At 35.3% G+C, this 22,245-nt stretch overlaps 1 protein-coding gene across 32 annotated transcripts in view; it reads right to left on the bottom strand.

Moving 5' to 3' along the window:
* The window catches only part of KCNMA1 (potassium calcium-activated channel subfamily M alpha 1), a 475,240-nt gene that overhangs the window by 373,306 nt on the left and 79,689 nt on the right, over positions 1–22,245 (bottom strand). The window lies entirely within an intron of this gene.

Raw genomic sequence — 22,245 nt, 5'->3', positions numbered from 1 at the left:
AAAAACTCCAGAAGCCTTAAGATTTCCCTACTTAATATAGAACACTTGAGCAACACAATTATTTCTTAGGCAATTTGTATGTCACTGGCCATCATGTATTTAAATTTTGTACGTATTACTGCATTAACATGATTTTTTAATCAAAAGAAAGCATTTTCTTCACCCATCACTGCCATTTTCTATTGATTTAACAGGAGGCGTAGAAAGGGAAATGCACTTAAACTGAGTTTTTAAAGATATTTTGATACTTTATAAAATCCAACAGTGCATGAGAATAGTGTATTTTTTTCACAGTGTAAATTATGATAAACTATACTTTTCTTGCATCTAAATGGCAGCAAATCAGTCCTGACTCAAACGTGGTTCACACCAAACAACTGTAGACCACAAGACAGTGCTCACAAGCTTTGGTCTGAAATACAGAACCAAATTTCTGAATGGTTTTCTCTACAACATACACAAATGAAGATCCATGTTGGAGTCCAAGTTCCAACTGAATTTAAGAGGAATTAATGTGGTTTAGTCTGCAGTACACAAACACCACATGTTTACCATTTGCTACAGATGCTACGTGCATCATATTGCCCACTACTGTGACAAGGCTGGGTTGCTGCTGCAGGCTAGAAAAATACTTCTCTCTTTTTTCAGCAAATGAATTTTGTTTACTGCCTTTGCTGTTCACTGAGAGAAAAACCATCACATTTGGAGCTGAAAACGCAATAGAATCAGTAGATAAACTCAGCAGATCCGTGCAGCTAATTGTTTTGCTTTTGGCTATGGCATATGTATTACTTGACTGCTAATTTCACGCTCTGATACTGCTTCTTTATAGCAGCAGATGAAACTGAAGCTTTAGTACCCTGTTCAAATAGGCTGATAAATATGTATTCCACCCCTTCGCAATATGTTTGACACACTCCTCACCCATTGTTATGCTTCTCTTTTATGAAATCTAAATCCCCCCACTAATTTAGCTCTTATTCCTGCCATTGTCACACCAAACATATATGCTTCTAGCATAATTCAGTATGCAAGGAAGAATTCTCATTTTGCTGTTCACAGAAATTCTCTTACAAGTTGGATTCATCTCTAGAGTACTTAGGTTTGAGGTGGGTTTTGGTTTTTTTTTTCCTCGTTTTTTCATTTGTTTTAGGCATAAAACAAACCAACACACTGCTGTACGCTTCGGAGAAGCTTCAAGAGAATAAGAGCAGCACATTTCCCTGCAAATGCATAAACAAACACTGAAGAAATCATACAATTCCATGTGCACAACTGAATGCCTCAGTTCCAACTGAGATTCTGATTCCTTTTGGGAACAGCAAGTATTGCTACTTGCGTTAATTTAGATCTAGCTTTAAGGACTAAGTTGACAGAATAGCTGTGCATTGGCAGTCTAAGTGGGTTGCTAAAAACTAAAGCTCTGGCTGCTTCCTGGACTCCTGGACACTACTTTGAAAGCAACATTTCTAGTACTACCTTTAAAAGAATTAAAAAAAAAAACCAAGAATATTGCTATCTATCAAATTCATGACAATTACACAAGAGTGGATCAAACAATTAAAACAGAAAAAAAAAGAATGATTATAAAATCAAGCATAAATAGGATGAAAATAAAAAGAATGGAAAGTAAATTTAAGGAGACAAATCCTACCGGTCTAATTCAAACACATATCCATTTCCACTAAGATACTACAGTAAGATTACATGAACTTACACTGCTGATACACCAGGAAACATCTGCTATACTTTAGCTGTGAAAGAACACAAAACTGTTCCAACTCCATATTTTGAAGAGGCGTGACAATGAATACCGACCCCACTTTTTTTTTTTTTTTTTTGAGTTATTTTGGGTATTTGGGTAATTAAGGAGAGGATCAAAACCAGATAATAGATGGTAAATAGGAGGTGGAAAATGAAACAAAATTTTGGAAAGATGGAGTGTTCCAGCCAGGTCAAGAATGAGAGGACCCATAATGAGTAAAAGTCTTTATGTTCCAGTATGAAATCTAAGATGTGAAAAAAGCACTAGTGTGAGCAAACTTCCAAGTTCATACTTGCTTACTAAATTCACAAATATATACAAAGTCATGCATTTCTACACAAAAATACACGCAAACATGACATGCATGCAATTTTAGATCCTGGGCAACACAAATCTGGTTTCCTACAGAACAAATCTTCACTGCCTAGCAACGAGAGCTATTTTTATGTCAAACTGTAATAATTCACCATTCCAGCTGCCTTTACTGAGATCGGGGAAAGGGGGAGACCACTTAAATCCCACCTCTGCAATACTGACACTTAAACTTTTGAAAAATATAATTCATTCTTTCACAGAAGCCAAGTTCAGACAATTTCATCATACAAACTGCAAAATTGAGAAAAATTCTGAGTGACAGAAAAGGACACATCAGCAAACCACTCCTTTGGCCCCATGTATGGGTATGTTTTACTGTTATCATTTATATTTCCTATTTTCAGAATCCTCTGTAGGTTTGGAGGCAATAAAAAATGTCTGTGAAGGTAACGCTGCCAAATACTAAACAAATACCTTGGTTACTTAGGCTAGGAGAGGAAAGACAGAGAAGGCTTTGGAATTCATATACTGATTTTAGTGCATTAGAAATCAGAACTGATTGTAACCCATCTTTAAAGAGTAGTGATCAGCTGTGCTATAAATAAAATTTAAGATATTTACATAGTTCAAGTACAGTCTAAATATCAGTATTTCTGGCCTCATGTGAACCTAGAAAAAATTCTGAACACTTTGAAGTCAGATTAAGGTTCAGACTGATGAAGTGATTGGACCAGATTTGATAACATATATGCATGTGCAAGCTACATACAGCATATGTATAAATAAAGTATGAGGAAAGAAGTAGGAAAGAAGTCATACTGGAGACCTTATCTCTCTGAATTCTATAAGCAACCCAAACAAATAAGAGTACGGTATTGAATGGTATTTTAAAAAGGATGCTGACATTGCAGCATCTCTCAAAAGAGATGCTTTTGAAATGCTCATGGAGAGCACTTCTTAAATGCATGAAACATCCTATGGTTATTAATAGGTTATTCAAGAAACTGTGCCAAAAATGATTACATCAATTTCAGTATCACTAGTGGCTTAGATCATTTATGAGACTGGTACACTACAGTTCTAAGTGTAGATAGTAACAAGAAATACCTAGAGATACAAGCAGAGTGTTGGTACATGTGCTAATTTGTAATCCATACTCTTCACGCACATTTCTGTACATAAAGTTAAAGGCATCTATGTATCTCCATAAGGAAGCACAAGTGGATATGAATATTTATAATATTTTTCCACCCTGCATGTAGAATGCATAGAATATAATTGCAAATCTATGGAAGAAGAATGTCTGTAGGTTTATAAAACATAAAAGTATGGCAAATACAGATATTAATAGTAGTGATGAAGTTCAGGCAGCACACCTGCAGACACACACAGCATTTTGGGTGTTATTTTCATTATTTTTATTATTCCTTTTAACCGTATGATCCAAAACACAAGCAAGTAGAATATTTTGACATTCATTTCACATACCTAAACAACACTGCACAAACCACCACCTTTTTTAACCTCTGTTTTTCCCTCTGGCCATAACCAGTTATCAAGTGGTTGGACAGGAAAACAGGCACCTGTAAAATGTCTGAACCTAACTTAGCTCAGCTGCATTCAGTGATTTCCAGTGCAAATAAGAGGCTAACACCAGGGGACCATGCATCCCTACTCCATATTTACAAATATAACCCTATGCTATCTTCTTTCTACTTTGGAGTCACATAGCTATTCTGGGTCACTATACAGTGGCTGTGATATGGTTGTGTCACTGAGAACCCTGCACTTACAAAGCAAATAAAACCAAGCTTAGAAGCTTAATACGGATTTTTTTTGCAGTTAGACATTCTAATTCCATGTTACTGTAGGCTGTTTGATATCTTCAAACTACCTAATTAATCACCAAAGCTGTATGCTAGTTTTCAGTTTATTCGGCCTAGGTTTCTACCATTAGAACTACTTCTAGAACATTGTTATGTATGTGATAAAGGCAGTGTAAATATGGAGTTATGACCATAACATTTTAGATGATATAAAGAATAAGCACATGCAGCAGCAGCCTAGAGTCTTTAGTATTCAAGTGGGCAAAATAAATTCCAACAGGCCTATAAACCTTCTGTCTTCAAAAGTCTTTTATTTTAAAAAATTAGTCACATAACATCAGTAACAAGAAATAACTGCATTTATTGCTTGAATTTTTTGTTCCCTGTCCCGCAATCTCCTCCCTTGCTTTCTCTCTCCTTTGGAACACTGCCCATCCCAATCTAGGCAGGCAATGAAACAATCATTTCGATCTTCATTAGGAATATAAAGGCTACAATGTTGACCATTAGATATAGCTGTATATCATTCTCAAAGTTGGCTATACAAAAACAATCTTCAATGAAGCAACCAATTAATATATATCTAGTATATCTAAAAGGAAAACCAATATATAATAAAATTCAACAATTTGATTAGTGTTGGATAATTTTAAAGTAAAAAAAATTCAAAAAACATCTACAATTTTTTAATATGTATTTTTACCTCAGTCATTCAAGTCCTTACAGTCTGTGAAAACTAGGTAAGATCATGTAATTTCATTCATGTAATTCTATTTTTCTCTTTCCATTCAGTTTTCATTCTTCTGTGGCTTCAACCCAAGGAAACATTACTTACAAGAAATAATCTGGACTGTGCAGTTGCTGGGTTTTTGTTTTGTTGTTTGATTGTTGTTATTGGTGGTGGTTTTTTTTTTTTTTTTTTTTTTTTTTTTAACTCTATGATTGTCTTAAGAATCTTTAGCCAGCCATAGTGAAGTTTTAACGTAGGCCTAACATAGGCAAGGTGGAACAGAAGCAAAACAGGAATAAGAATAAAAATATAAAGGTTCTACTTACTAGCATTGTCCTCATAAAAAAAAAAAAAAAGAAAGGATACTAAGAGTACTTGGCTCACAACTGCAGCTAACATTAGAGCAAGAGGGACAAATTCCCACGTGTTATTGTAGTAGGAACACTCTGCCAGAAGGACTTGTAATGATTAAAACCCATCAGTTAAAGTTATTGCAATTTCATCCTGAAGCGATGGGGGTTGGGGAGACCACAACACAACACCTTTTCTATGATGGACAGTTGGACAGTTATAGCACAGCATCATCTTTAACAGCTCATTTCAGTCACTAGTGAGAATTCAAGATCATAGAGGAAAAAATATATATATATCCCATGGAAATGAAATTAACTATTATGTCCCCTTCACTTTATCCCCTAACGTAGAACTTACTGTACGGAACACAGCAATAGTGAAAACTTCCATTATTGTCAGTCATATTTCAGACAGATTTAAATGACCATTCAATTCAAAAATGCAACATGTAAATCTTTATTTCACAAGGAACAATTAGTAGACCTGCAAGATGCAATAGCATCTTTAAATAAATGGTACCACTACCGACAAGACACTACAAACCACATGACGTGGTGTGTTTCACATCTGTTTCTGTTGGAACAGCACTGAAAACTCATCTTCTATGTGTAGCTATTTCATTGTCAAATAAAGCTTAAGCAGTATAAATCATGACCATAAGCCACAAGCAGCTCAGATCTGCTGCTTGAGGAAACACTCAGATGTATTACAGTCAGCATCATTAATGCTTTGTCACTTTCAAAGAAATGGAAAACTTCACATCCTTTAGATCACTAAGATAACCTTGTTAGCAGATATATCTTGTGGACAAAGGAACCAAACTTTAGATTATTTTAGAGATGATAGACTTCATAGGTATTAGAGCTACTATAATGGAAAAAGAACAACATTAAGATTTTTTTGAAATATTAACCATTAGAGGTTTTCAAGTTATTCATCTCTAATGCCTTAAATGGCCTAGTTTTCCAGAACTGGAAATAACAAAGCATTCTGGAAAGAAAAAAACAAAATCAGGCACCTTGGAAAAAGGCTAATATTTGAGTCTGCTTTTCAGTTTCTTTTAAGTTGCAGATGTTTCACCTGTCTTGGGTTTTTCCTACACAGGGGCAGAAGAGAACGACCTTCAAAGAAAAATGTTCAAAAACCACCAGTTTGTTGAAAGAATTCCTTACAAAGCAAGATTAAGGATACATACTGTCGGTCCTTTAGTTAATCACCAAAGAAAGATTGAGGTATCTGCCTGAAATATCTGAAGATTGCTGCTTATGGAAATAGATATAAGAAGGCAAAAACAAGACAAGAAATCCTAGCTAACATGACAGACTTTCTGACTGTGTGATAACAGTGTGATACTGATGAAAAATCCTTCTCAGTGATCGAGCAGAAGTTAGTCTTTTAAAACTAACTCAAAAGAACATTAAAAATCAAAACACAGAAAAATTTACCTACATTTTTGCAGGATAATAGAGATGGAAAAGTTTATTCTTCTTGCCAAATAAGTCTACAATAGCTATGCAGAATAAATGTGCACTATAGCTGTGTAATTGAGCTCACTAAAATCTTGAAGAAATATTATATGTAAGCCTATAAAATGATAAATTAGATTCACAGCTGAATTTCTAAGCATTGTCATTAACCTAAAATTGAAGGTTAATTTCACATACCAAAAGTCACGGAATAAATTGTTATTAACGGTAGTGGGAATGTATTCAGCTTGAACAATGAAATCACAAATAGTCTAAGTTAATTTCTGGTCACTTTACTCTGATACTTCCAACTACAGAATAAATTATATATGTTCCACAATAAATAAAATAACAGCTCTTATTCACCAAGCAGCATGTGTATCTGTATTGTCCACATAAACTAGAGCAAGTGGCAAACAGGAAAGCAAGTCAGGAGAGATTTAATTGGCTTCCAACTGAGATCTTGGCTTCTGTGATTCAGAAGCTCTAAAAACAAATTTTCTTCCATATAAATATTTCAAGGGAGACAAGATCAAAGCCCCTACCATTTTGCAGGTATCTCACAGCTTTCATCCCAAGTAAATATACAAATAGTTAGAAATAATATTCTGAAATAGCAGTCAGAAAAGCTCTTCCTCAGAAAAGGTTTAAGAGTGAAACCATCTAATCCAATAAGAGGCACCTGACGACATGACAGGCAGGCAAACTCTAAAGAATCAAATCCAAAGCAGCAAACATCCCGCAGAGAGAAATTAGGGTGCAAGATAGGAAAATGTAACTTTTTAGAGACAGATCCTCCAATAAAAACTCAAAAGAAAAATACTCAAAATCTCAATGTTTTCTTCTCTCCCTCCCTGCTTCCCACAGCCTAGACATCAAGTCAAAAAAATTCATGAACATAGGTTCCTGTCCTTCTGGAACAAGAGAGAATGTGGACTATTGCCCTACCACTGAAAGTCCACATATTATATGTATATATATTTACTTAATATATATATACATATGCCACTGTTCCTTAGTTCACTAGCAACACATGTATTCTATTTGTAGGTAAATCTTAGAGACAGATGGACTATTTTTGCGGTATACAGCCTACTTAACAAGTTGCTTCACCCACAAATCATGAATCTAGTACAATACATTTTTTTTAAAAGTTAATGGGTTAGCCAGTAATACATCTGGATGAATACACTGCCTTCATGTCCATGTATTTTGTTCATTAAACTTCATTTAAAACAGCAAGCTCCCTGCAGAATTATTAGAATAATTTGGATTTTTTTTTTCAATCAAACGTGATGGAAATTGTCAGAATAATAAATGGCTGGTTTTTAGTTTGTTTAAAAAAATATATATTTTCAGCTACAGCTAAACAGATGGCCAAACTGCCATTAGGACCAAACTTTTCTGTGCCTTCAAAAGGCACACATGAGCTTATCCCTGCATTTCTTGCCTTTCCAACATGTGTAGATCAATACAGAATGTGGGGAAGCATTCTTTGATTTTGGATAGTTGGAGATGAGTAGAATAAATCCATGGACATAATAAAATTCCACATTTATACCATGGCTTCCTCTGGAATCATAAAAGCCTTGTCTGATACCTTTGTGTTTTGCTTTTCCATAAGAAGTCAAAAACATACATCAGTTCTGTAAAATAGAATGGTACAAAGGTTTTTGTTTCATTTGGTTTGTGTTTTTTTTTGTTTGTTTGTTTGACACTGGAATCACCACATTGATTACATACACTTGAATAAGTGGTTTGATTTCTTCATCTCACAGTAAAGTTCACATGGAAGTGATAATAATTTACTAAGTCAAACAAATTAATAATAGGGCTGATTTATTACTACTAGAAGAGGTAAAAACAGGTTTTAAACTCTCAGTGGAACGGTAGGCTTAATAACAGGTTTTCATATGTCCTATCTCTGTTAGCATTATATGCATCATTTACTTCTATAGATTAGCTGTACCTAATTAAAAAATAATTATAAAAAGTAATTTTCAAAATCAATGTAAGTCACTGAGCACGGAAGTAGCATACAACAGTAGAGATTTTATGGGGTTTGGAAGAAGTAATGAAAAACTAGAATGACAAAATAAAGTATCTAGAGGAACAGGATGAGCTCCCTACCGAGTCTCTCTAAATGGAACAATATTTGAAATTAATTGTGCTGTAAATAACCACTGTTACATTTATAATTGTCATTTACACAGTACTGTTGCTTTGCGCATAGAAATGGATTTATTTTATGGCAGCTCCATGCAAAAAATGAAATGCAATATAACTTCATAATAGCTCATTTACAAAACAATTTCCTGGAGAAAGCACAATCCCTTTACTTATGTATACATTCAGATCTTCTCTTAATGCTTAATTAATCTTCTCTTAATGTGTGGCCAGCAAAAGGCTAATGTGTTCTCTAGCAACAGTAAATATTTTCAAGCAATAGCACTTAAAGACTGACGATGCGCAGCATCTCCAAATAAACTCAAATAGTAATTCTCACTTACAGGACAGTCATAAAAATAAACGGAACCAAAGTTACCCTTAGTGTTTGGAAATCAATTTCATTACTGAACTGAAAAGCATACGAAAATTGTCTTGTTCTAAACACTCAGTCATATCAAAGATATCAAGGTGCTGAAAGATAAGCACCACGAATCTGTTACAGTGGGGACCTTAAGCCACCAAGTTCATCTGATTTTACTTACTGACCATGTCCCATTAAACACTGTTTTTATATGAAAAAGACGTCCAGGGAGGGGGAAAGCATTAAAGACCGATTTCACCTGGAATTTTGCTATTGAGCATATGAAAAAGAAAAGAATCTATTATTTTTGCCCAAGACCACCCTAACCATTGCTGCACTAAAGTAGATTGTCCGGAGATATAGCTGGCAGGAAGGTTTATCAAGAGCTTAGAAAAGCACCATACCTGCATCATTCAAAAATTTCAGAAAGGATAATAGCATAATTCTGAAACCTTTTGAAAGTAAGTGTCTGTAGCTAATAAATCATTTTGTGTTTCTTGAATCTTTACCATGCTGTCCATGAAGCGACCCCATTAGAATCCAAGTTCTAAGACAGTAATGATGTGTGTTTATGTTAAACACAATGCTAAATAGTTATTTAACATAATTATGTTAAATAAGTTTAGTTAGTTAATGTTGAAAGGTTTTCCCTCTCTAAAAATTAGCCTTATTTTCACAGACTTTTTATTGTTATTACCCTTCCTGTTCTCTTAACGTCACCACTAATCACAATTACTTGAGTTTAGCACGTCAACTAGAGACCATAATTTCTGCCAGTTACTTCTTATCTGGTGTTTTTGTTTGTTTTTCAGTACAAATGTTTTGAAAATTAAGTTCCTTTAACTATCAGAATAAAAAAATCAAGCATTTAATTTTGTCTTTATTTCACTTCACTTTTGATATTTTAAAAATGTACAAGTGACTAAATTATTGCTTCTGTTTTGTACAGAATGTGGATTGCTCTTCTGTTTGCTTGGCACAGTATTTCATGAGACAATAGTAACGTATCTCGAAAGTGTGTAATTAACATGTCTGCTGGTATTCAGTTTTCAATCCTGATCCAGAACAGGAATCAGAATAAGAAAATGAAACTGATTTGAAATACAATGTTTTATAGTTTCGAAATAGTTATTTTGCGTACATGGAAGTTCCATGTACTGTTAAGCAGAAGGGAGGTCTAATACATACGTGTGTGTGTGTGTGTGTGTGTGTGTAATTAAGCTTAGTTGCTCTAATACCAAAACCAAACAATTCCTTGAGTATTGATTCAGTGGTAAATCACAGGCTTCCTGAACAAGAAAATGCTCTGAATTTTTGTCCCCACTTAACTTTAGAGATCTTGCACAGTGTGAATGCCACTGACTTGCTCCTGCTCTGACCCTTCTCTGAAGTTGTAAAGAAAGAAGACAAGGAAAAAGAGTACAGAAGTCAAAAAATATATTGGCATTGTTCCCAGAAGGACTCGCTGAGAGCAGTTCTGTGTTGATAACACCTGGAAATACCTGAACAGGAGCTGTCATTGGCAGGCTGCCCTGGCTACTGGCAGTGATGATGAGCACTGTCAGAAACACAGTCTGTTCCTACAGTAATATTCCATCAAGTGGCTCTGTTTTCTCAAACCACACAGCAGAGATGCAGAAAATGGTTTCCCCTAAAGGTCAGGGACCTGTTTGGGCATTTGGTCATTTTAGCACCTAGTTAAAACCATATGTTAAAAGAAAATTACAAAGATATATGAAAATCATCAAATATTAAAAAAAAAAAAAAAAAAAAAAACATTACCACTGCTTACACAGTAGTAAAGACAGGATTACTGGTAATAGAAGGAGAATGTGGTTTGTGATTCTTAGGCCAAACCTAAGATTTTTTTTTTTTCTGCGTCTTCCCCCTCCCTCTCCTGTAGTATAGAAAATTAAAGTAACTACAAAATAATATATATTAGATTCCTGGCAAGGATCTAGCTTTCAAAAACATTCCTGCATTTGAAGATTTTGGAAACACCCATTATGTTGGTGCTTGATTAGAGCATCAACTTAAAAAATATAAGGAATATAAATTGCTTATATTGCCTTCAAACACCCCCACACACACCTCACCCCCCCCTGCCCCCTGAATTTAGTTAAGACCAGATTTGGACACAACAAATTGGTGAACAAATATACATGTGTTGAGTTCCTTTGTCAATTCTGGCTTCTGACAACCCCAGCAATCCTACCAACTGGCTAAGACTGCTATCTCAGTCTTACAATCTTGTCTTAATCTGCCTGTCAAGGAGGGAATGGGAACATAAAGCACCACTTTACAGAAGAACAGATAAGGCTTATCAGTGATTTAAATAAAAAAAAATAATAATAATCCAAGGAGATAAAGCTACCTCAGGAGGTCTACTGGTGATGGTTAACATCTTCTTTTAAATTTTCCAAAATCATTCTAAAAAGATTTCTACAGGAAAACCCATTGCTACAAATTAGTGAGGAACTTTATTCAATTGTACATTTTACATAGGGATATAAAAATTCTCCAACATACAGGCCATTCGTGTGGACTTGTTAACTACAGCATATGCAAATACATTTATTATAAGGAGCTGTTATCAGATCACTACTTGCAAGAACAAATCAGAAGCAGTATTTCTGCTATCAATTACCCAGTCAAACATCTGATAAATTCTGTTTATTTGGGTTATTAGGATGGCCTCCATTATTGTATGATATTATAACTCTTTGTAATTGTTACTTTCCAGAACTTGAATAAGATCATAGTATCAATCAATTGGTAATGAGCAACAGATGCACAGATTTCCCCAGTACCAACCAGGCAGCCTATGACAAGACATATGTTTTAACTGAGGTCTCCCATGTCCAAGGCTGTACTCTATCCTTGAGACTTTATCCTCTTACAAGTTTTGCGTTGAACAAGAGTAAATTAAATAATACTACATGCAGAATAACCACATAAACTGTGTAACAGAGATACACAGAATCATAGAATGGTTTGGATTGGAAAGAACCTTAAAGACCATCTAATTCCAATCTCCCTGCCATAAGGCAGAGACACCTCCCACTAGACCAGGTTGCTCAAAGCCCCATTGTGCCTGGCCTTAGACACTTCCAGGGATGGGACATAATATGAGGAAGAATAAATTATTGTTCGAGAGATATTAAAAAACAGGGAATTAAACAAACGTAATTCTCTCTCAAACTGAAGAGACTTGTTTGAAATAAGTAGTATGCATAATTCATTATTAAAAACACTATTTTCCAGGGAAAATGCTTCTCAGTAAGAGCCAACTGCCTGGTCCTGGAGTGCCATCTAGTTTCATACCTTTGCCTAATAGTCTCAAAGGTTAAGTAATTCGGGGGGGGGGGGGGGGGGGGGGGGGGGGGAGGTGGGTTGGTTCTGGAACCAGTAGAAATTTAGAAATTAGCTCAGCATATATTGAATATAGTGTGATTTATTATTGACTCTACCCTGAGTTATTAAACCAATAAAAAGATGTTCTGAAAACTCAAACTTTCCTGCAGCTGGAACAGGTAAACCTCCTACTTCTGTCCTGTAAGATATTTATATGCAGTGGGGTTGTTTGCTTTTTAATAATAGAAAAAAAGAACAAGCTTTCATCCTCTTTTAGTAGTATTGCTCAATGTTCCACTCAAAGTGGAAAAGCTCCAGATCACAGAGTCAGAGTTTGGTCAATGAGCTCATCTGGTGCTTCTCTAAAAAGATTACACAGCACAAGGGGATTGACGACAACTACTGCTTCCAAATACACACCAGAACCCAACAGCTTTCTGTTCTTCATCCTTCCATTCGTATGTTCATATTTATATACGGACACCAAAGATTTCCACATCTTTGTGTATCAAAATTGAAATTTCTTTTTTCATAAGCATTAAATAAAATACAGAGCAACTGTATCACCCTCTTACAGGATGCAGAGTTCCAAGCACTGAACTTAAGTGCCCTGTGGGAAATATTGCAGGAGGCACAAACGTTCATTCATTATAAAAACTGATTAAACTTTTCCTTCTTAAAGCCTTAAGGGTATTTTCAGATTCTTCCTTCCAAGAAGTGGGTCACCTTCATTTTTTTATCCCCTGAATACATAATTTACTAGCATTAATTACCTTAATTTAAAATAAATTCAAATAAGCAGCACATGAGGAAAAAGATTACAGCAATACAAGGATTGTTTCTAGAAACCTTCTAGAGAAGCATCAAGAAATGAGCAGGAGACTGAAACTAAACTTTTTCTTCTCAAAAATCAAACAGAAACCCGTATGAATTTTCCAGACAGAAAATTTATGCTGCTATCTATACTCACTGCTTTCCTACAGGTTGCCTTTATTAATAAACTTAGATTAAATTAATCTACAATATCAACCATCTTTGAGCTTCCACAGGGAATTCCCTTTTGATCCATTCTGCACCCCATTCTCCCAACGGAATAGTGACAGTTCATGTACACATAAAGGCATCCAAGCTAATAATTCCACCTGGCCCTCAGAAGGCACCTCCTTTCCAGTGTTGCTACCCATCCCCTATGCTGTGATCTTTAGATAGCGTCCTTGTACTGCATGAGGAAGACCTACCATGAAGAGGTAGATTTTGACACAATCCTTGTTCAGAACTGCATATTATTCTATGGACAAGAGAAAGTACAAGGTAAGACAAGTCTGTAACCACTACGCTGCTTCCACTTCTGAAGTGCCAAAAGTCCCAGTCCACATGCCACCCATTTAGATGATTTATTCTGTTTGGACATGGTGTAACAGTACACAAGGCAGTCATACAGTGGGAACGCAGGGAAATAAAAATAAGCCATTATTTTAGACTGTTCTTGGGGATGAAGAAAGCTGCTCACCTGGGATGACCAATTACAAGAGGAAAGCACATGAGGCAGGTCCACTTGAAAAGAAATAGCTTAGAGGTTTGGGGAAAAGGGAAAAAGTTTATTTTGCCTGTCCATTTTATAACCAGAATTGAGATCAAGGAGGGGAATGATCAAGGAGTAAGAAGCTTGTAAGAGAGAAACCAGCAGCTGAAAATCCAATGCTATCGCTTGGCTTCAAAACGTGCAATATCTGTGCTCCCCCTATGAAGGGGGAAAAGAAAAACAGAGAAGTGATATTAAGGACAATGGAAAAGTGGAGTCAGTTCTGCCAGTGATGAGCAATTAATAAAACAAAGGAGTGCAATCATATTAAAACTATTTCCTAATTAAAGTAATTATATTAGCTGGCCTTTAAGGAGATATATTTATAGTAAGTGTGACAAGCTATTAAGGATTCAATTTAGTTGAGAAGTCTCAAATTGTGTCTTTAGGTATGGGGAAAAAGTGAGATGCTTGCAAGCAAAATAACTCATTTCACATTAGATTAATTTGTCTCTGGCAAGGGACATAATGAGTTATCCTGCTAAAATCAGAATTCAAATAACTTCTGTACTTGCACGCATGTAGATTAGAAACCATGATACATTCAAGAAACTACTGTAGTTGTCAAATGGGAATCATTTTATTTGTAGTGTTTATGTTGCAAGCTCTCATACAAATATCTCCTTTTATAATGATAGGTTTTGATTGATTGTTTTTAATAAAAATATTTTCTGTCCACTTTATACTAAACCCTATTAAGCTGTCAGAATTGTATTTCTCCTATGTTTTAATGTTGCTGAAGACATCTGAGGTCTCTCACCTATGAAAAATCTACACTGATTCTATGTGTATTAACAATTTCCAGAATGAGCACATTAAGAAAGGCTGAAACCTCCACATTGAACTATCTAAATAGCATGGAGTTTTAGGAGGTGAGAAGGTGAGGTCCCTTCTCTACAGGGAGAAAGGAAAAATCCTAAGAAAATTATCCAGGATTTTTCCAAGTACTTAAATGGCAAAAACGTTGCAGAACTGTAGTTTACAACAGCACATGAAATTAGTGGTTTGATATTGCTCTTTCTAAAGAGCATTAGTAGAAAATCTCTGTTGCCATACAGGTCACTCAAAAATTTAGTCCTAAAGGATAAATTCACTTGGTTTTGCACAGAAAGGTCTCTTGAAACGACAATTAACAAAGCTATTGCAGGTACACACCAAGAGCTTTTCGCCCGTAACATTCAGAAGAATAGCTGCTTTGTCAGTCAAACCTGGCACATTATACCTATATACTGTAGTTACTGCAATCCCTAGAAGTCATCACTAAAAAGTTTTCAATTATTATAACCACAAGTCAACTGGGGTACAGTGGTATGTAGAAATACAATGTACATTAAGAATACTTTAAAAAGTAACTTGACTAGCATTTTTAAATTAACCTGTTGTCACCAGCATTTCCTACCCCACAGAGGTTTTTTCATTAGATTTCCAATGCTTGTCTGCTCCATAATCATAAACCCTTGCCTTGGGACCACTAAGGACCATTTGATTCATTTTTGTGATGCTGTTTCATTCCCCAGACACTGCTATTTCTCAGGAGTGAGCTTTTCCTCTGGAAGCCCTGATTGTTATCCCTCTCCAAGCACTGATGTGTATTTTTCATCTACCCCAGAATTATGGTTATCTGCAGTGATTTACTGATGAAATTAGTTTTGTCCCCCAAGTGCAGTGGTGTATTAATAATCCAGAGATTACTTCAATATGTTAGGTTTCCCTGTAGCAATGTGGGAAGCTCATTTGCTACCATGGAAAGCAAAATAGAGTTCAGCCAATAGCCCAACTAAATGGGGTATCCTACGGTACTGAACGTGCTGGGGATCAATCGGTATGTACCACAATGCTTAAAATTTTCTTTTTGAATTTCTTCACTATGCAGGTTAAGTCTGCATAGACTTAGTTAAATGACTGTTTACTATTTTATCCCAACTTCACTGTCTTTTTCTGGAGAAAAAAGAATACAGACAGTTGTGGTACTGCTAGCTTTAATATGGATGTTCACTTACTAAGAAGATCCTAAGAACTAAGAATGGACAGCACCAGATCATTCCATACAAGTCACAAACACATATGATAAGAAATACATTAACTGAATGTATGTCTGCTAAATTGAAGTCAATAATGAAATTATTTTAAAAGACATTTTGAAAAATCCATATTTGACTGCCTACGTTCACTATAATACAATTATCCTTTTCAAGTGTACATATAAGCTTTTTCTTTCCATGACGCTGTTAGGCTTGGAGGGTTTCACTTTGCACTTCATACAGCTATTAGTGCACCACTTTCATGAAAGCAATTCCATTTAAATCATTGGTCTGTTCAGCTAATAGTAAGTACACACTCAGCAACATAATAAACAATTGAATCATAGCTCCTTGATTTTTTTAATTATTGAATAAATAGCAAATCCTCTAAAATGAGAATATTTAATATTACAACCCTCCCCCTCCAAAATAATTGAAACATTTTCCATATTGACTTCTAAATATTAAGCTGAAAATGAAAATAGTAATAATGACCTCCACTGACAGTCTTACAGCTCTCGTTTAGACAGAGCTGATCTAAGAGAGAGAAAGAAGACGCATGTCCTCCATACACTTACATCAGGAAGACAGAGCTCTGAGGTTATTATAACAGTCCAAAAGCAATTTATTCTACAGTATTTGAATGAATTCTTAAGTCCCTCCATTTTATTTAATCAAAGCAAAGAATTCATTTTAGATTTGTACAGTTCATTCATCAGAATGAATTAAATTTTTGATAAGCCATAGTTAAATTTTTCATAATAACGATCTGCAGTATAATAGCCTTTTCCCTTTTTTCTCTTTTGCCTTTCCCATTTCCATACCATCAGGCAGACTGAAGGATTTAGGCACAGCAGAAGAGAAATATCAGCTGCTTTAAAATGCTCAGTATCAGAATATTCACAGAACTTCAGGTCAAGCATGAGTATGCACAAAGTGTTAATTTGGCATATGTTGTACTTTTATTAAAAAAACAGTGGAATCAAGGAGGCAGGTTTTCTTTGCAGGATATCCAGGTTTAACTTGAGGGTTTATCCTTCCAATTTTCTCATAGATTTCAAATACCAAAAAAAATAAATATATATATATATATTCTTTTACCTACAATCCTATCAAAGACAAGACAAGAAATTCAAGAAAACCCTTTTATACAGTGTTGGTCAGACATTTTTGCATGAAATGTTTATTCTGCTCTTTGATTTATTTAATGCTACATAAAATGAAAGCCTATTGATGGGACATATATGAATAAAAAAATATCAAGTACCTCTGCTCCTAACTCAGAAAAAATTATTTTCCTAAAAACAGTATTTGTTGTTGTAGCTACTTCCTGTTGTTGTAGCTACTTCCAAAATAAACTCCCTATTTGGCAGCAGGAAGAGGAAGAAGAGTTGTCTGATTTTTCTGATGAGCTTCCAGTTTGTCTTCATTCAGCATATAACTAATTAATTTGCCAAGTACTCAAGGAGTACTTAATTTAAAAAAATACATATTCAGCAGATATTTACATATTTTCTTTTAAAGTGAGCACTTAATGAGGCAACAACAAAAATCTTTTAAACTATCATCCCATCTCCCTCAAAATCACAGTTTCAGTGAAAAATTCAAGCTGGCAGGGACCTCTGGACGTCACTTTGTCCAAGCTTCTGCTCAAAACATGGTCTATACTGAATTCAAAACAGGTTGTTTTGGACAACGTCCAGTCAGGTCTTCAAACATCACCCCACCCCAGTTGGTGGTCTCTTTCTCTGCTTCTCCAGAAATTCTTCTCAGAACGTACAGTAGAATATGCAGTAGCTGCTGACTACTTGATGAAGTAGACAAGCTAATACAATCATTCTTTCTTTCTGTCTCAATTTATTACTAAGCCAATGAGAGGATCCACTTTTCAGTTCATACACTTGTGGATTCATTTTGGTAATTACTAGGTAGAAACAATGGTATTTCTATGGCTTAGCTGTTAACAGTCCTTAAAATGTAGGCTCCTCAGAGTCTTCTCACTAAAATATCGACTGTTTTAGTCCGTAGTAAGGCCAAAGAAAGAGAACCAGAGAATTTTATGAGTCAAGCTATTAAAGGCAGCAAATATGCCAGTTTTCCCAGTGCAATAAAGTGTGCAAGTCTCCAATAGATAAAGCCTGCAATACTGGAGCAATATTTATGTATGAACAAAGGCTATGTTCTATAGACATAAAAACACTACAATAGACAACTAATAAGCCACATTGCCGCTATTTCCACAGTATTGCTAGCAAAACAGTAGACATGAAGTATGACTCTCACAAAGATTCAGTCTACCTTGTACAATGCAAACATTTCATATTCAAACATTTGTGCACAAACTTTCAAAAAGGCAATAGCTTCATATAGCAGAATTAATTCCCATTGACTGTGGTTTTCTAATAAATCATGCAGTTGCACATTCTATTTTCAAAACAGAAAAGCATGCCCATCATTTTTGAATCCAGCCCAACAGTTCAAAAACACAAAGCAGAATCACATTTGAAAAGTCTAGTATTTGATACTGTCAATTTTTGTCTTCTACTCAGAATTGACGTACGTTATAGAAGTCAACACACTAACAGCAAACTTCACTCATAACATGCAAATCCAGATGTGGAACCTATCTTTACTCAAGGTTTAAGTGTTGGACTCTAACTTTCTGATGCCAGCCAGCTTTTTGAAGTTTAACAAAGTTTGAGAGGGATTTGCCTAGGTTTTAAAATGGACATAGATTTTAAATTGATGTTAACAATAAAGTTGCTGATCTACCTAAAATAAAGACAAAATAAGTTTTTAAAAATCTGAGGAAAAAGCCATAAAAGTGAAACAAAGCACCATGTTTGGATGCAAGTATAATATAATGCATTGTTTTTTCCATTGGTAAATTCATATTAAAAGAGTGTAGAAATGTTAGGGCTCTTCTGCACAAATTTGTGAATTCAAGCATAGGTACTAGGATTTAATTCAATAGAAATCTGTTCTTTTGTTGTTGTTGTTGGTTTAAGTTATGCATAATGAAGAAAGAATGTTCAAGACAACAGCAACAAGAATTACTACAGGACAATGCCAGAATGTTGGATTTGACTGCTTTGGGCCCTAGGTGAACTAAATCTATGCACCTTATTTGGGTTAAGAGAAAGTGAACACAAAATGAAGGGATAACAGGTGCCATTCCTTAGGACTCAAAATGGATAACTACTTTGTGGTAATCACTGTAATTGAGGAGTCACTAGAAATATCTATGAAGCAGGCAAATCTCTGTGATGGTCATCAGGGTCATCGGAAAAGATAGAAAAGATAAAGACAGATTCCTTTTACAATAATTAATCTTTGAGAGATTTGCTTCTAGTAGTGAGAATTCTTGAGAAACATCACTAAATAGCAGTCAACATACACCTAGAGGACAGAGCTGCAGATGCTTGGATTCATTCAGACCAGCAAAGAAAGATGACCCACATACAGGGGAAATACTGCAAAAATTATGTTCCAGATTAAGCACAGAACAAGACCAAAAAGCACAAAGAACATCAAGATAGATACTGTACTTATATTTAAAATACAGGATGATGGTGTTTTTCCCTCAATGCCATTTCAACAAAATAAAAATAAAAAACTACGCTAAAAAAGCCAAAGATTAAAAAATGTAAAAAATCAAATCAAAAAAAATACAACCACCAAAAGAACACATGAGAGAAAAACAAACTGATAAAACCAACACCCACAATTTTGATACTCCTGCCAACTCCCACACTTCATTATAGCCAAGCATAAAGCATCTTGCATTCAACCCCCCCACCCCGAGGCAGAATCATAGAGTAAGGTGAAAATATTTTATAAACTTACAATTTCCTAAACACAGAGTATTTATTTCTACATGTAATATTTCAATAGCTAGGCGCACGTCTAACCAACTTGTTGCCTAACACTAGCTACATACATTGAAAGCATCCCAGTAAGTCTTTTTCCACACTCTCAAGGAGAGAAGTAGAAAAAAACATCCTCAGGAGCTGACAGAGCAGTTTAGCCTTATAATTGAGGTTGAAATGACACTATAAGACTTAGTAGCATTTTCAGTGGGGCTGTATGGTCTGTAGTCTACATATCTATTTTAGATACAGCTGACACTGGTGCACCCAGAAAAAAAAGAAAAAAAAAACACAAAACACAGAGCATAGCAATGGCTCAGATTTATGCAGTTTTAATCCCATATAATTCCACAATGGGCCCCATGCCTGGTGGTTTTTATTGGTTGGCTCCAAGCTTTCAAAGGCATGTAGCCAGTAGGAAACGTTAGACAAAAGGAGTTAGGTGGAATTACAGCTGTGTGAATCTGGGCCATACTATGCTATCCTGTTTCTGGCAGTGCTAGTGTGTTTTGACCCATGAAGAAGTAACAGATTAATGGGAAAGAACTGTATGTACAATCTATGTCTGTTTCTGATATATATTTTCAATTCAGCCTCTGCAACATCAGGTTTAGAGAGTTTCAAGGACACTAGTCCAGTAGAATGAAGGAAAGATGCAGTTCCATAAACTGTGTTTTTTTTTTCCCAGTGACTTAGCCTGTATAACAATACTAAAAATTCCTGGTCTGTAACATATTCTGCTCAAGTGTCTGCCCTCTCCTTTTCCTAAACGAACAGTTTTTCCTCTCCTTTTCCTGAACTGTTACCTTTCAATGTCAATAGTAAAAAGCTATTAAATAGGTAAAGAGCCAAGAAACATTAGTGATTGATTTCCAGGAATGCTAAGAGAAAGAACTGTGTGTAATCCAGTGACACTACAATCCTACCCAATTTAAATCATTCTTAATATAAATCATTTTAAATACACAAGTACAAATAAATTAGGCTTAAAAAAAAAAAAAACCACAATCCTTGTATTACACTCCCTTCTACTTTTGTCTCTCTGCTTCTTGCGGTATTTCTCAGTATCCCTGCAGATCATAACAATTCATTGTCAGATATTTCTATGCATAAAATCAACTTCTAATGAAATTGAGTTTTCTGTAATGTTAAATATAAAAGCTTGAAAATTCATCCAAAAACTTACCCCAAACTAACTCAAGAGTAGCTCTGTGTTTCTCTGGTCGTGCACACAAGAAGGGTGGTAAATTTGTCTTTTAGGACTTTACACAAGGAAAAGTTAGAGACATACTGATAATCCTCCACCACAGTGGTCTCTAAAGTGGGTTATGCAAGAAAATACTTCGGGGGTGCAGTAAGAAAATATTAGAATTTCAGTAGTACATATATTTAACTAAAAATACATATATTGAGCATGCATGTCCAGAAATTTTTTTCTGATAGGGGCGCACAACCAAAGAACGTTACTCAGATATTCTTCCTCAAGTATCCCAGTGGAAAACTGAGAAAAATACAACAAAACCTTGACACTATGCATGTGCAAACCTTCTAGGCTTCCTGTTCCAGGGAAATTTTTCTCCCAGAAAGTATATCCTTAATCCCTGAACTGTTGTTAACATGATCAAGTTCTATTGCAAATAAGACACTTCCAGTTTGCATACACGTGATTAGGACAGTTTAGACACTGGCTTCTCCTCCCTCTTCAGCTTGCACACAACTGCTGGAACTTTGCTCTGGGATCATGTTGTCTTTTGTTTATTTCTGTTTTCTTTTATTATGATTTTTAATGGTACAGCCCTGCATTAAGGATCAGCATGCTAGGTAGCTCCTATCAGATCAGAAGATTTTGTCCATGGTGGTCTCCAGCAACACCACCTTTTCTAGCCATGAAGTAAATACTTCATTAGTAGCTGCCTCTTCTCCACAGCCTCATGTCACATCCCTTAGGCCAGGCACACTGAATGGATAAAACCACCTGCAAGTAAGATCTGAGTTAACAAACCATGAAGGACCTTTCATCTCAGCCTGAATATAAGCCTCGTTTTAGGATTAAATACAACCAAGATCTACATACTACCTGGTTGACATTAGAGAACCAAAGTACAAAGAATAGTTCTTTTAGGAGGGATTGTAATGCAAAGTAAGATAGACAACACCTAGTTTTGATCAAAGCCTAGTTTATAAAGATCATGCTTCGCGAAGGGGAAAAGAGAATGCACCTATCCTCTCAGGTATTTCCCAGTTTATTTCAAGTACTCAAGGTTTATCTTATAACTAACTGTAGGGAGACAAGAATAATTACAATCCTATTAACTAGTTTTGGCTAGCAGTTTTAAGCACTAGAAATAAAGGTGTGAAATGTATCCTGTCTACAGTGACTTTACCTGTTTAATGAATCATTCTCACAGGATTCATTAAAGAATGAACATATGC

Source organism: Anser cygnoides, chromosome 7 (assembly GCF_040182565.1).
Source record: "Anser cygnoides isolate HZ-2024a breed goose chromosome 7, Taihu_goose_T2T_genome, whole genome shotgun sequence".
NCBI classification, from domain to species: domain Eukaryota; kingdom Metazoa; phylum Chordata; class Aves; order Anseriformes; family Anatidae; genus Anser; species Anser cygnoides.
The sequence above is the reverse complement of the archived record's forward strand: the minus strand, read 5'-3'. Positions and strand labels throughout refer to the sequence as shown.